Raw genomic sequence first — 15,163 nt, 5'->3', positions numbered from 1 at the left:
GGATGATCACTCTGACGATAATGTCGAGTTGGATGTGCGTCATGTCCATTCATCAATGGTATGTGATTCTGATGTAGACGCTCCTCTGTCCGCGACACCTGCACCGAGGGGCCAGACGGTGGTGGGACCTCTGCCTGTGGTGGATCGGGGCGCACGGTCACACTCCACACCAGTTGCTGATGTACCTGGGGTATCACGTCAACGGAGGAATGTAGTCCTGCAGCCGCGGGCGATGCCAACCCAACAAGGACCGCGGCTCCTTGGGCCCCGTGGGTGTCAAGCCCAGCAACGCGGTGGCCGTGCGCCACCGGGGTATACTGAGTGGGAGCAAGCCATGGTTGCCAATTCCGAAGAACAGGGGGCAACAATTGATAATATCACTCAGAGCTTGGAACATGTGGCCCAATCCGTGCTCCCCCTGCTAGGCAGGTGGATCTCCAGCAGTGGGCGGCACAGTCCAGGGCCCCCTCGCTCAGGCTGGGCATGGCGGCCTCAGACAGGGCACGCCGGGCTGAAATGGTGTCTCTGCGTCAAGCAATTGCTGCTCACGCAGAGGCACAAAGGGAGGCCCTGAGGGATGACCATCAATCCCTCCGATCTACTCTGGGTGTGCTCTTGATGTCAAGGCACCTTTTGAGTCAGAGGGTGAGGAGGATGACGATTTATTTCCCACACGGGTCGGGCTGTGCAGGCATTGAGCCCATGGAGATTTTTTTTTATCTCAACTTCATCGCATGTGGGTGTTGAGGTGCACCCTGTACCTCCGCCCTCCTGGGTGCCTTCCTCCCCCCCCGGGTCGTATGTGGCCATTTTTGATTGTTATAGTCAGTTTAATTTGTTAATATAGTTTAAAATTGCTTGTCTATTGTCCATTCATGTGACGGTGTGGTGCTTTGTGACTTTTGAAAGCATCCACTGTCTGTTCCAGCTGAGCCATTTAAGCTTGTCTCGTGTATGTGTTTGCAGCTTGGGGTCCTGACTAACATATCCCACTCCTGCTTCCCCTATCCATGGGCTCACAAGGATGGTTCGGTGCTACAACCATTTAACAAGGGCATTGGACTTTCGTCATATCTGTGGCCTATCTGCTGCTGTACTACCTGTGTTAAAACCCCTAGTGGGGAAAATGTCTGCTTTCTCCACGGCATGTCTGCAATCAATTTTGGTGAGTACATCATTGATATGTCCATTTATTGATGTTGATTGTGATGCATGTTCTTTTCTTGCCTGTATATGTGCTTGATGCACTTCATGCTGTAGACAGTAGCCTGCACACTTTGGCTGTCAAAGTCACACTGATGGTGGGAGGAGGTCGGATGTAGGTCTCAGACATGGCCCAGTGACAACCAACATGAAGAAACACACACAGGAAACTTGCCAGCCTTTTATGCCCTTTCTGCAGGAAAATGAGCCTACAGACTACCTTTCCCAGCAGACACGGGGCCAAGAACTACAGAAACCTGGCCACGTTGGGTGGTTCCCACGTGCGCATGAGTGCGCAAGCAGAAGCACAGGGCTTGTGCTCAGATGTCCGACAGAAGCAGATGTGTTTCCAGGAGCTCCAAGCAAGGTGAGCAGCACGAGGGGCCACACCCCAGCCGAACTTCCTCCAGGCCCCTCACACATGCATGCTAAGTAGCGCCAGTGCTGGGGAGCTTGGCCAGGCATTGAGGAAGAAGCGCACAGTACAGCTAAGCTGCATTGAGGACCAAATGCCAAGTGGCTTTACAAGTTGTCAGGGTACACGCAGGAGGCGGCACCCATATCCTCGACTCCCCCCTGCTCCATAGAGGCTGAGTTATTAGCGCAGTAGCGTTCCTATCCAGAAACTAATACAACTCCCGGGGGCACCCAGCGACGCACAGACTTGAGTGCAGTGCATATCATTTGCATATGCAAATTGCCACATGCGCTACCTATTGAAATCCGCGGCTGGCAGAACACGACTTGTACTGAAGTCGCACCTCGCCACATGCGTCTAGCAGCTCACCCAAGGACCATTCTATCATCTGTGATTCTTAACACATTGTTCTTCCATTTACCGCGGGGCCACGTGCGGCTGCCTTATCGCATTGACAGTGTATGAACCACCACGGGGGCAAGGAAAAGTATACGAACAAAGCAGCAGACAAGAGTGTTTGTTTGGGCAGGAGTCACTTAGTTTGAGGCTCGAATGATGTTGTGTGTGTGGTGAAAACCCACACAGAATAGTAACTCACGCTCTCTTTGCAGCATTGAACTGCTCCTGTTACCGGACCTGAGAGTGCGCAGGCAGAAGGCCAGCACTCACCCCAGAGATAAGTCTCTCTTTGGCTTGCATTTGTCCCATTTTGTACAATGTGCATAAAGAACATGGTTTCTCTGATTGAGTATGTGTTATTGTCAATAGTTGTATTTTGTATTTTGCCTACTTTCCCTTTGCCCATCCACCTCCCCTCTCCTGCCCCTCTTTCTGGTTATCCTGAATAGCGATGCCTATCCAAACAATGGATCCCTGACCCTCTTTCCCCACCGAGGTCTCGGAGGCCTGTGTAAGTTTTACCTTGCAGGCGCCCAGACCGCAGAGGGGGTGGTTGGTTCGTGCCACTCCTGCGCCTGGAGACCAGAGCTGTGACACTACCCATCAGTTGTTGCATTCCTCATTGATTATTGTGTACTGAAAATGCTGTTGAACCATTGTTGAACTGTGGTACCTTGGTTGTTCTCTCATTCTGCTTGGACATGTGCTTGGCCATTTTCAGCAACTTCAAGTCATCTACTGGAGACTCCTCCAGGGTTTTTCGGTGGCAACAGGCTTTTTTCCCTGGTTTGGGGGTTTGGCTCTTTGGAGTTCTCTGCGATTTGGTATTTTTACCAGTCAAGGTGGCCTCTGAGGGGGCCGGACCCTATTTACACCCAAGGTAGAACATGGAAAACAAGGGGCAGGGGGATCCTGAAGCCAGGTAGACTAGAACGAAGAAGGCTACAGACCCCAGACACAGTTCTTCAGAAGGTCATGGTGATGTGTAAATGAGGGAGGGCCTTTTGTTGTTGGACAGTATGCTTGGGCTACAGTGTTTGGGCACTCTCTGACAGTGTCATTGTGGGGTGCTATGTACATGTGTTCTGCTGGTCAATGGCTGTTCCTGTGTTGTTTATTTTTCAGGTGTCAGGGGATTGTTGTGGTTTGACATGCTGGGGAGTACACATGGGCAATGTTCACATGTGATGCGTACAGGACACTGAGGCTCACTTGATTTCACATGCATGTATTGAGTGCATGTCCCTACTGACACACACACTTACACAATGCTTCACCACACATACAATCACCCTTCCATGCCCACATGTGAACACAGATTGCCTTCTCTGTCATGCTGTGGCCCTGCAGCGCATGATCACTTACCATTTGGGGATTGCGTACATGCGTCAATAGGTTATTTTTGTTGCTTGTCCTTTTTATGTGATGCTCAAGGTGTATCCCCAACACAATGGCTGCTCACTGTGCTGTGTGCTGAGCAGTGTGTTGCAGGAGACACACACAGCACACGGGTTAGGGATTAGCGGATTTGGCTTGGCCAATGTGCATGAGAACAGGCATTCAGTCTTTTGTTGATGTACCACTGGTGGCATGCATTTGTGTATGACTTTGTATGTGTGGGAGGTTGTTGGTCAGTCATTTCATCTGATTCCATGTCAGGTGTGATTGTCTCAGGCCTCTTTTCATTTATCACTTGTCACATCGTATGTAATTGGTCATGTGTTGGCCTTTTGATGTTGCGTGCCATGTCATGGTGTGGCAGACAAGGGTGATGTGGGTTGGGAGGGTTTGGGTGACATACCAGTGATTGTCATGGCCTGGTTTGCAGGGGGGTGGTGTGATACACACCTTGCATGTGTTCCTTTTGGTCACACAGGATTGGTTTTGTTTAAGTAGCTAGGGATGCACACAATGTAGCACTTCCGTGGCAACATTCTCAGGGTGGTATGGTTGTGACAGTTGACTGTCTGTTTGTCATCATCGGTTGTCACCTGGTATCTGCCAGGCCTGCGTGCACTCCGCAGGGGTGGGAGTTTAGGTGAAAAATGTGGACACAAGCTGGGTCCGGGCCGCCTCGCCACGTGCCCATTCCCCTCCCATGGGCAGCGCCTGTGCCTGTGGTTGGGGATGTGGGGGCACCACCATGTCCACCGGTACATCCCGCCGTGTTGCAACATTGTGCAGGACACATGCTGCCACAATGATCCTGCACACTACTGGGGGTGCGCATATAGTAGCTGGCCGCCAGAGCGGTCAAGGGAGCGGAAGCGTGACTTGAGCACTCCGCATGTGTGCTCCACTATGCCCCTGGTTGCAATATGGGCAGCGTTGTATCTTACCTGGGGTGGTGTGGTGGGGTTCCGTATTGGCGTCATCATGTGGTTGCTCAGAGGGTAGGCACTGTCCCCTGGGGAGGTTAGGATGGTTGTCATTAGTTGGGTTTGTGTATTTGTCTGTGTGTGACATGCATGCATGTACGCAGACATTTGTACTCACCAATGAGCCATGTGTCGCTGTGCTTCCCAACTTCCAGGTCCCGGCTCAGGGCAGACATTCTGTAAATGAAACTGTCATGGGTAGACCCAGGATAGTTTGCATAGACAGAGGTGATGATTCCATGGGCATCGCATACAACCTGTACGTTGATGGAATGCCAGTGCTTTCAGTTTCGATAGATGTGCTCAGTGGCCCTACGTGGATTTAGGGCCACATGGGTGCAATCTATGGCACCAAGCACTTTGGGGAAGTGTTCCACCCTGTAAAAGTCCTGGACCACGGCCTGCGTTTCTGCGGGTGTTCTGGGCATGTATATGTGCCTGCAGACTGAGGGGGGCGCAGTCATGTTTGCCAACACCTGGTGTAGGCAGCGTGACTGCGTGGCCTGTGAAACACCCCCGACTATGGCAGTTGTCCGCTGAAATGACCCAGTGGCCAAAAAATGCAGGACATTGAGCACCTTCTCCAAGGGGCTCAATGCTTGGGAGCACAGGGTGGGTAATGTTAGGTCATCTTCCCATTCCCTGACCAGGTCTAGGATGATACGAGGTGGAAACCTATAACTGCCATTGACCTGGTCATCAGGCATCCCAAAAAGGCTGGTCTGGGGCAATAAAATGCGGGGCATGGCTATTCTCCTCCTCCTGCGGTGTCCCACGATCAGTACTGCGATGAATGGGGCATTCATCGTAGCTGTATATACGTGTTTGTTGTTTGCGCATACTTTTATACCGCACGCGGGGACGCTTCCGTATGCCTTCGTGTGGCAGACGTGTTGACGTCTGTGCGCGTCTTTTGGCATGCGCAGGTTTCTTGTATTCGATTCCATGAATACGTGCTGTTCGCGTGCGTGTGGGCGTTCTGTGTATTTCCCTGCTGTACTTCCCCAGTTACGCTTTCTTTTTCACACGTTGTTCCCCATTCCGCATGTTCCGCCCCGTGTTCTGGTGATAGAGAAGTGCATAGGTAGTCCCAGCACGGCTCTGACGGCGCCATTTTGAGTGATCTGCAAGGCAGCGATATTGCCAGCAGAGGTGCCTGCTAGAAGACTGTTGCAATAGTCTAACCTGGAGTTTACGAGGGCAGATGCGAGAAGAGACATATTGCTAACAGATAAAAATGGACGCATTACGCACAGTTGCCTATTAATCCAGCTGCATGATGCTCGGGTTTTGGCCACATGTGGGCGCATGGAGAGGTCAGCGTCAATAGTAATGCTGAGGGTCTTAACGCTTTGGGCCACTGGAATGGAGACATCGGCAATCATAAATGATGTGACTAGATCCGGCAATGAGGATCTCTGTTTTATCGGCATTCAATGCCATAAAGTTCTGACTCATCCAGGAGTGGGTGATGGAGTAGATGGCAGCAATGGCTTTAGAATCAGTGGAGTAAGAGCCTGAAAGTTCGAGGATGACCTGGGTGTCATCAGCGTAGTTGGTATATAAGACACCCAGGTCATCGAGCAACAGGAGCATAGGGAGAATGTAAATGTTGAAGAGAGTATGGGACAGAGAGCATCCCTGAGGAACACCGCGGGTGAGCAGGGAAGGTATAGAAGATGAATTTTGGATCACCCGGGGACCGAGAAAAGAGGCTAGCCATTGCGTCATCAGGTTTATGCAGCCGACAATTGTTTGTAATCTTGTTGCCAGTAATGCGTGGTCTACTAAGTCAAACGCTGTGAAAAGATCTAGCAACATCAAAAGGGCAGGATGGCCACGGTCAATGATGGATCTGAGATTTGATTTTAAATCTAACATGGCAGTTTCTGTGCCAAGACAGTATTATGTACTCTCTATTCCGTCTGTCTGTGTCAAAATTGCCCCGAGGCTCATGTTGTCCGCATCAGTAGTGATGACTGTGTATTTTCCCTGCTTGTAGTTGTGCAATGCAGGCACATTCATTAGCATTTAATTTATGTATTCAAACTCTTCCTCACAATGTTCATCCCGTACAAATGTTACGTACATTCTTACTAAGTTCTACATTACAGCTGTGTGCTTAGCAAAATCCTTTCAAACTTTGAATAGTATTCACCATTCCCAGAAATGCCTGTACTTGATCTTTGCTCTTGGTGAGGCTTTATTCTTAATTGTCTCACTAAATGTCTCTTGGGCGATATGCCCCTTTCCAATATGACATGTCCCAGGTATTAAAACTCCCCCCTGTTTATCTTGAACTTTTAATTGCTTAAGGTCATGCCTGCCGCATGTTGCTTCTTCAGTACCCCATTGACCCTCCTGTTATGTTCCTCGATAGTCTCTACATATACCAGAAGGTCATCCTGGAAGAGCACAATACCTTCATCGCCATCAAAAATCCTGTACATAATGTTCTGGAAGACTGACGTGGCAGAATTAAGTCAGAAAGGCATTCTCTGTTACTGAAATAATCCTTCTGGTATTATAAATGCAGTCAGACCCCTCAATTATCTCTGGAGTGTTACCTGGTGCTAGACAGAGGTTAGATCAAGGATTGAAAACACCCTTGCTGGGCCTATGGTTGATAGTAACTCCTAAATGTTTGGCAAAGGGTTTCTATCTGGGATGATGCATTTATTAAGTTCTCTCATGTCAAGATACATTCTTACGTTTCCTGAAGTTTTCCACACCACCACCAATGATGACACCCATTCTGATGCATCTGTGCTTTCTATCATTCCTTTCTCTTGCAATTTCTTACGCTCTGCTTTCACCTCATCCGTCATGGAAACTGGGATATTGCGCATCTTTTGTGTAACTGCTTTGGATCCCTCCTGCATCCTTATTCGATGTGTGAATCCACTTAAGCAACCTACATCCTCCTTGAACACCTGCTCATGCATTTGCAGTAGATCCGGTGAGCCCATTTCTGTCGTCAATATGGCTTTTTCCGCATTGGAGTCTAGTTTTTTTTCTAATTTCTTTTGGTGAGCCCAACTCTGGAGTGGCAACGATCCTTTCTTCGAAATATATACCTTCACTGTTGCTTCTGTCACACAGTTGAATCAAATAATTGTATTTAATGCAATCAACTGTTACAAATATAATAGTTAAATGTGCAATCCAGTATAAGTTTATGGGCTTTTTTATGTTTGGATACTGCAGGGATCAGTATGATGATGTCAAAGTAAAAAATAATGGCTGAAACATTCTGCTTTGATCAAACTCTAAATCTCCACTCAGTTCCCCTCATGATTGTCAGGTACTACTATAACATGTGATACTAATTTAGACAGCTGGTAGCGTGGCCGAGCGGTCTAAGGCGCTGGATTTAGGCTCCAGTCTCTCTGGAGGCGTGGGTTCGAATCCCACCGCTGCCAAGGTTTTTTTTTTTTTTGAATGCCCGTTTGGATTTTAAACTTTCAACCAACGTACCGTTTCCGAACTTTCAATTTTTTTTCACACTCTTCCACTGACCGATTTCCCTACAGTGACCCCCCCTTACGAATTTCCTATACAATGCCAGCACACCAGCAAAAAAGTGTATTGACCCAACCGATTCGTTTTTAAAATCGTGACATTTTTTTCTTTGCTAACGGGGCACAACGTCTAGTTGGCTTACTAGAATGTGATAGATTCTGGGTAATTATTTGCATGAAAGAAACACCAAAAGCAACAAGTCGGCAGACGTTTTTTCTATGATTTTCTATAGAGGATTTAGACTGGGGGAGACAGCAGCCGGTAGCGTGGCCGAGCGGTCTAAGGCGCTGGATTAAGGCTCCAGTCTCTTCGGAGGCGTGGGTTCGAATCCCACCGCTGCCAAGTAGTTTTTTTTTCTCCAATCTTCTACCCTTATTGTCAATGAACATTTTCATAGCTTTTATCTCAAGGTAGATGAATGGATGTTGGGGGCAGTACTAGGGCATGTTTTTTGAGCGCAGGGCAGGTGTGCCCTGGTCTCTGGTACTTCAATAATATGTTATAAAGACGTCCCCTTGTAATACGTAACCCTATTTATCCAACAGAGTCCCCCCCCACCCAAGCCTTTCCTTTTTATTATTATTTACATTTTATAATAAAGCAACCCCCGCTGCACGTGCAGCAATTAAGGCCTTAAAGTGAGTTGATTTCACAATGTGAACACATCTCGCTCCTGTCCTTGAGCCAGCCATTGTCCAGATTCCCCACATACTTTTTATCGCTGTGCTATCAATCTCGTTTAGTCGGCAAGGTATCTTTTACTGAATCTTAAAATTGTGCCAAGAGATTTTAACAAAATGGTGAGACACTGCCCTCTTGAGGGCGGCTGAAACACACTTCAATCCTCCTTATCGATGAACGTGGCCGAGCGGTCTAAGGCGCTGGATTAAGGCTCCAGTCTCTTCGGAGGCGTGGGTTCGAATCCCACCGCTGCCAAGTAGTTTTTTTTTCTCCAATCTTCTACCCTTATTGTCAATGAACATTTTCATAGCTTTTATCTCAAGGTAGATGAATGGATGTTGGGGGCAGTACTAGGGCATGTTTTTTGAGCGCAGGGCAGGTGTGCCCTGGTCTCTGGTACTTCAATAATATGTTATAAAGACGTCCCCTTGTAATACGTAACCCTATTTATCCAACAGAGTCCCCCCCCACCCAAGCCTTTCCTTTTTATTATTATTTACATTTTATAATAAAGCAACCCCCGCTGCACGTGGAGCAATTAAGGCCTTAAAGTGAGTTGATTTCACAATGTGAACACATCTCGCTCCTGTCCTTGAGCCAGCCATTGTCCAGATTCCCCACATACTTTTTATCGCTGTGCTATCAATCTCGTTTAGTCGGCAAGGTATCTTTTACTGAATCTTAAAATTGTGCCAAGAGATTTTAACAAAATGGTGAGACACTGCCCTCTTGAGGGCGGCTGAAACACACTTCAATCCTCCTTATCGATGAACTAAAGGAGACCAGAACTGCCCCAAATACATTAGAAGAGTGTTAAGGCCTTTTGTCAGAGGTGTTGCTCCCTGTACATCTCTCGGGTTTTGGCCAAAATCTAAAACTGGCAATTATGAGTGGTGACAGTGCATTCAGATTCTGTTCCAAAACACAGTGGACAGTAGGTGTTGCCACGAGAGACCTAATACACTAAAATAAAATGTTATTGTCTTCAGTTCATAATGTATCATTCATATTTTTTAAATCTCTTATTTTCAAATCTCCTCCTCATTTTGTTGCTTCCCCCAACCCAACCTAAAACTATTTCACATTGTTAAGGCATACATGCCACCCCTCCTGATTTAGAAGGGAGACTCCCGATTTTACTATTAAAAATCTTGATATTTTCCCCTTCTCCCACCTAAAACAATTTTAACCCCAATACAAGCCTGTGGGAAAATTCATTTTTCCCGATTTCCTTGACAAAATCTACCTCCGAGGTGCTTCAAAATGTTGGCTTGTATGTTAAGGCACCACTTGCTTTTACTTTCGTTCTGGTGCTCACGTATATGTAGATGTTTGGCCAAATCAATGATACCTTGTAGGGCCTCAGCAGACGGAGAGACGGAATCAAAAGGTCTATAACTACTAATCAGTTTCTCCCATGGCTTCCCTGGGATATCTGTGAGGTTCATTGGCTTTTGAGCATCCCCACAAACACACGTTGTCACTGTTTTTACAAAGGACACAATTCCCCACTGTTCTTTCTATCTATATATCAACAACAGCCCCCCAGCAGTCGTTCATTATCCTCCTCTTCGTCTTCACTATCCCTTGATAACCTTTGTGTCCCATCTCAATCAAACGTTGTCTTATAACTTCAGGAGGTATGACATTGTCACCTCTTTTCAGTACATTGTTCTAAAAATACACTTTGGGGGTAATTCATAGAATTCGGTGCACAAGTGGCAGACGCGGCTGGCGCACAGAGTGCGCGTGCGGCAGTCTGCGCCAGCCGCATGTGCCAAAACCCATTTAGGCGTACAACGTATTCATAAATTTATACATCGATAAGCAGCCGTGGCACAGAGTGGCGCAGCGACCCTGCAGCAGCGCCAGTTACGCCCCCAACCCCGCCCTGTGCGCTAAAAACTTTGCACAAATTCAGTACATGGCGCAAAGGTCAGTGGACCAGCATAGAGCCCCCAACCACAAAAACGCGTGTAAAACTCCCCGCTCACCCCTCGGAATACACGTACCCCGGTTGTGCCAGCGAAATCGCATGTAAAACTCCCCGCGCACCCCTCCGAATACAATCCAATTTCTTACGCTCTGCTTTCACCTCATCCGTCATGGAAACTGGGATATTGCGCATCTTTTGTGTAACTGCTTTGGATCCCTCCTGCATCCTTATTCGATGTGTGAATCCACTTAAGCAACCTACATCCTCCTTGAACACCTGCTCATGCATTTGTAGTAGATCCGGTGAGCCCATTTCTGTCGTCAATATGGCTTTTTCCGCATTGGAGTCTAGTTTTTTTTCTAATTTCTTTTGGTGAGCCCAACTCTGGAGTGGCAACGATCCTTTCTTCGAAATATATACCTTCACTGTTGCTTCTGTCACACAGTTGAATCAAATAAGTGTATTTAATGCAATCAACTGTTAAAAATATAATAGTTAATGTGCAATCCAGTATAAGTTTATGGGCTTTTTTATGTTTGGATACTGCTGGGATCAGTATGATGTCAAAGTAAAAAATAATGGCTGAAACATTATACACGTACCCCGCTTGCGCCAGCGAAAACGTGTGGAAAAGTTCATGTGCATCCCCGGAATACACGTACCGCATCCCACGAAGAGCACGTACAGAGCGATGGAAACACACATGGGACCTTCAACCTGTGGCGAGGGAAAAGCCCGCGCGTGTTACGTCACAGACGCGCTTACACGCTAAGGGCCTTTCCTCGCATTACACGCTGACGTGCTGTTTTTTCACGTGCCAAATCACTCCGTATCAAGCTGGCCACGTGACAACACATGGAAGACCACGCTCCTGCCCAGAAGGCCGAATTACTGCCCCCCAGACCACGAGCAGCCTCCCACGATCCATCTGCTGCTGCCTGCCTGCTGCCACCGTGCCCTGCCATTTGGTGCCTGCACATCTGCCATCAGCAGTGGTCCAGTTGCAGTGACTACCCCTGCTGGAACAGAAGATACCTGACTGAAGTACCCTCACTACACAGCCCAGCCCCAGGACCCAGTTGCCCACCCACACCTGCCTCAGGGGTTGCCATGTCCGACACAACACCTTCCGGCACCAGTGGCAACCCCCAGCCAGAGAGGCAGAGGGCTACCAGATTCAGTCAAAAGGAAGTTGGTATCCTGGTGGAGAAAGTTCTGGGGCATTATGATGCCCTCTTCGGAAGACCACGCACCGACAATGATGGACGGAAGAGGATCTGGAAGGACATTGTGGCTGCCATCAACGTGGAGGGGGTGGCAGCCCGTGACATATGACACGTCCGGAAGCGCTGGGAGGACTTCAGGTCCAGGACCCTCAGGAAGGCCCGGTGCCTCTTGGAGGCAGCGGATGCAGAGGGGTGCCGGGTCCACCTTACCAACGACCAGCTGAGGGTCCTGGAACATATACGCCCAGCGCTTCACCTCCAGGTCCTTGAGAGGCATACCCGTCCGGAGTCGAACGGTAAGTGTCCATGTGTACTGATTGGACGCAGTGCATGCTGAGGTGTGCCAGGTGTGTGCAGCTTGGACATATGTCTTGAAAGGCCCATGTATGGATGTGTATGTGCAGGGACATGAGCCTGCAGCATGTGAGTCCAGTCATGTGTGAGGCACATCAATGGTGTATGTGTTACAATGCATCATGCGGAGCAGCATGCGGAACGCACACATGTATGCATGCCTGTGTCTGTACTTTGACATGTTTGTGGTGTGAGATATGTGTGCTGCTGTCATGGACATGCATGATGTACATGTCCGTGTGTCTGAGTAGTGTGTGCGCCATGGATGCATGACACATGTCCGTGACGATGTGTCCATTCACTGATACAGCCTAGTCATCCTTATATCCACTGTGTCTGGGGGTATACCGTGCCAAATGCATGACCCATGGTGCATGTGAGAATTAGCCCACCATTGGATGCAACTATGGTGCCTTGGACATGGATGGCAATGTATGTTGCATGTGCCATGCCTGTTCCTGCATGTGTGTTGCCTGCACTGACCCATGTGTTCTGGAGGGACATGATGGAAGTGACGTTTGACAGTGCCACTCATGTGCTATTGCTTTGTGTCTAGGGGACTATAGTTCAGTACCCTGATGCTTGTGTTCAATGTCTCCCTTTACACAGCGTCGAGTGAAGAAGAGGGCGGAGACGGCGCTTTGGAGGAAAGCGGCAGGGATGCCTCCACCGGTGACGCAAGGCCCAGTCACCCTGCCAGGAAATACCATCACCCGGGAGCGAGGGGACTGGTGCCGCATCTACCACTACGGCTGCAGCGGAAGGGGTGGATGAGCTCCCACAGGGGCTTGCAATGGCCGAAGACAGTGCAGAACCATCCAGGTTTGTGGTGGGTATAGAGGAGGAGGAGGCCGCTACAGAGCTGCACATGGGGCCCGGAGGGGGTGGTACCACTGGTGCAAGTGGTGCAGTCCAGGGGCAGGGGCAGGAGACAGCACAGGTCGCCGCGGAGGTGCCCATGCGTGTCTCTGTCACTGACACTGTAACTGCATCACCATGCACCAGCAGGAATGCCCCGTCCCAGGCCTGTCCGCAGGTAGGGGGGAGGTCCACGTCATCTGGTACTCCTCTACCTGCGGACGAGGGGACCCGTGAGCGGATGGAGTCCACCCTGATTGGTGTCACGTTGCGCACATGTGACATTCGTGATGACTTGCGTGCTTCCTGGGGGGACCACGCACGTCATCACGAAGTGGTGTATGCCAACATGGCCCAGTTGGGAGGGTCCATGGTCGGGGGTTTCCTCCATGTGTTGGCCAGTCTTGCGGCCCTCTCCTCCTCTGTGCACACTATACGCCAGTCGTTCTCCGTGCCGTATTCCGGGTCAGATGCCACCAGGGCCCCCTGTGGATCTGCCCCAATCAACGCATCCAGCCTGGTGGAGATCCCATCCCTGCTACAGTCTGGAGTCGGAGGTCCAACAGGGGTGGACACCCCACCAACTGGACCCCAGAGGATGGACGATGTGCCGGCATCATCGGGCAGGGCACGTGCACGATGGCGCTGGTGGATTCCATCATCCCGTATGTCGTTGTGGTGGCAGAGGCAGTTGCGTCGGAGGCAGCGGCAGGCTCAGCGTGGGAGGCATTATGGCTCAGGGCCATCTACATCACAGGGGCAGGCATCGGCCAGAGGGCAGGAGGACCCTGGGTTGGGAGTGTCATTTAGTGTGGCTGCGGTTGGGCTAGCGGATAGATGCAGAGCGGCGGCGGGCGGAAGAGACACGGCTTACTATGGTCAGGGCGCAGAACTCCATACTCAGGGCATTGATGCGGGCTGAGTGCCTCGAGTCAGGGCGCAGAACTCCATACTCAGGGCATTGATGCGGGCTGAGTGCCTCATGTGTTGCCACTGTGTGGCTCCGTTGTGCATTGATGCAGCCCCGACTCATGTCCCCCGCCCACCCACCAGTGACGGGCATCTGCCAGCAGGCCCCAACGCATGGCCGACCAGACAACATGTCATGAGTAAACAGACCCATGTCCCTAATGCCAACCAAAATCCCCTCCTGCCCCCCAGTCCAAGCACGCAAACATCCACTGTGCCCACTCCCAAATAACCCATGCCATGACAGTCTCAAAAGAACCACCATGCCCATGCATAAATGCACAACGGAGCCACACAGTGGCAACACATGACTGAGGCAATGTTCATTGAGACATGCACAAAACCAATGATAGAATACCAATCATGAAGTTAGAATTGATTAAAAACATAATGAAGTAACATAGAAGAAATCAAACTTAAAAATCAATATACAATGACAGATATAAGCAAAATATGGTAATCCAATGGAAAACAAATAAACGTCATGTTGAATGAAAAAAGTGGTCCATTGCCAATGTCAATAAGAAATAAATAATTTTAATAAAAGTAAACCATTGATCCATGGGAAAATTGAAAAAGAACGTCTGTACAAGTCTACAACCATCTACAATCCAAGTCCTAAGGGTCCATGATCCACAAAGCAAATGAAACCCACAAAAATGTCCTATGAAGAAAAAACTATATACATGAAGTGGAGCAATGTCCATTTATTCCAAAATAAAATATAAAACAAAGGAAACCTAACACTAATGAACTATGTACAATGGCGGCGGGCAAGTCCTATGGCTCACTCTTTGATGTTCCAGGCCAGGGCATCACCGAACTCCTCTTCAACGTCCTGGAGGCGGGCCTCTTCCCTGGCCTCGAGGTCTCGCAGGGATACAGCCATGGCGTCCTCAAACTTCCTGCGAGTTGCCTCGAGGCACTCAGCCCGCCTCAATGCCCTGCGCATGGAGTTCTCCACCCTGACCATAGTGAGCCGTGCCTCTTCCGCCCGCCGCCGCTGCCCATCTATCCGCTGGCCCAACCTCTTCCACACGGAAGACACTCCCAATCCAGGGTCCTCCTGCCCTCCGGCCGATGCCTGCCCCTGTGAAGTTGATGGCCCCGAGCCATCTTCGCTCCCACCATGAGCCTGCTGCTGCTGTGCATGTGCCCTGCCTGTCGATGCCTGCACGTCCTCCTCCTGCTGGGGCCCAGTTGTTGGGGTGGCCACCCC

The 15,163-nt window shown here is 49.6% G+C and overlaps 2 non-coding genes across 2 annotated transcripts; both read left to right on the top strand.

The window, feature by feature from the left end:
* The first annotated feature begins 7,738 nt into the window (after positions 1–7,738).
* Positions 7,739–7,820, top strand: TRNAL-UAG (transfer RNA leucine (anticodon UAG)). Its single transcript has one exon. It is a non-coding gene; the product is annotated as a tRNA-Leu (tRNA).
* Positions 7,821–8,180: 360 nt separating this feature from the next.
* Positions 8,181–8,262, top strand: TRNAL-AAG (transfer RNA leucine (anticodon AAG)). The gene has a single exon. It is a non-coding gene; the product is annotated as a tRNA-Leu (tRNA).
* The last annotated feature ends 6,901 nt before the right edge of the window (positions 8,263–15,163 follow it).

Source organism: Ambystoma mexicanum, chromosome 1p, assembly GCF_040938575.1.
Source record: "Ambystoma mexicanum isolate Mex_15411 chromosome 1p, UKY_AmexF1_1, whole genome shotgun sequence".
Taxonomy (NCBI): Eukaryota; Metazoa; Chordata; class Amphibia; order Caudata; family Ambystomatidae; genus Ambystoma; species Ambystoma mexicanum.
Note: the sequence above shows the minus strand (reverse complement) of the source record. Positions and strands in the feature narration are given on the sequence as shown.